This window comes from Crocuta crocuta, unplaced genomic scaffold, assembly GCF_008692635.1.
Source record: "Crocuta crocuta isolate KB4526 unplaced genomic scaffold, BGI_CrCroc_1.0 scaffold336, whole genome shotgun sequence".
NCBI lineage: Eukaryota > Metazoa > Chordata > Mammalia > Carnivora > Hyaenidae > Crocuta > Crocuta crocuta.
This window is the reverse complement of record NW_027527943.1, coordinates 227197-227584: the sequence shown is the minus strand read 5'-3', so window position 1 is coordinate 227584 and position 388 is coordinate 227197. Positions and strand designations below refer to the sequence as shown.

Here is a 388-nt window from a genome sequence, read left to right as displayed (position 1 = left end):
GCGCGCGCGCGCGCGTGTGCATGAACAATGAAAACAACCCCCAAATAATCCTAATCCCGGAAAAAAGAAAATATACTAACTGGAGGTGCCGGGGATTGAACCCGGGGCCTCGTACATGCGAAGCACGCGCTCTACCACTGAGCTACACCCCCTCGCTTAGTATTTTTCCTTCTGCTTCATAAAACATTACTTCTATTTTTCCTTTAAAAAAATAAGAATCGGACTGCAGAAAGTCTACTGGGTGAAATTTCACTATTTTAAAAATCGCTAAACTGGAGACATTTAGAGGCGTCACTGGATAACGAGACTGCGGTCCGAATGGCGCCCCTTCTGACTCCAAGAGCCGCCCGGCCCCCGCCCGTTACCTGCCCCAGGGTCCGTCCCCGGG

General features: G+C 50.8%; 1 non-coding gene across 1 annotated transcript; it reads right to left on the bottom strand.

Moving 5' to 3' along the window:
* Window positions 1-80: 80 nt before the first annotated feature.
* Window positions 81-152, bottom strand: TRNAA-CGC (transfer RNA alanine (anticodon CGC)). The gene has a single exon. It is a non-coding gene; the product is annotated as a tRNA-Ala (tRNA).
* Window positions 153-388: the final 236 nt, after the last annotated feature.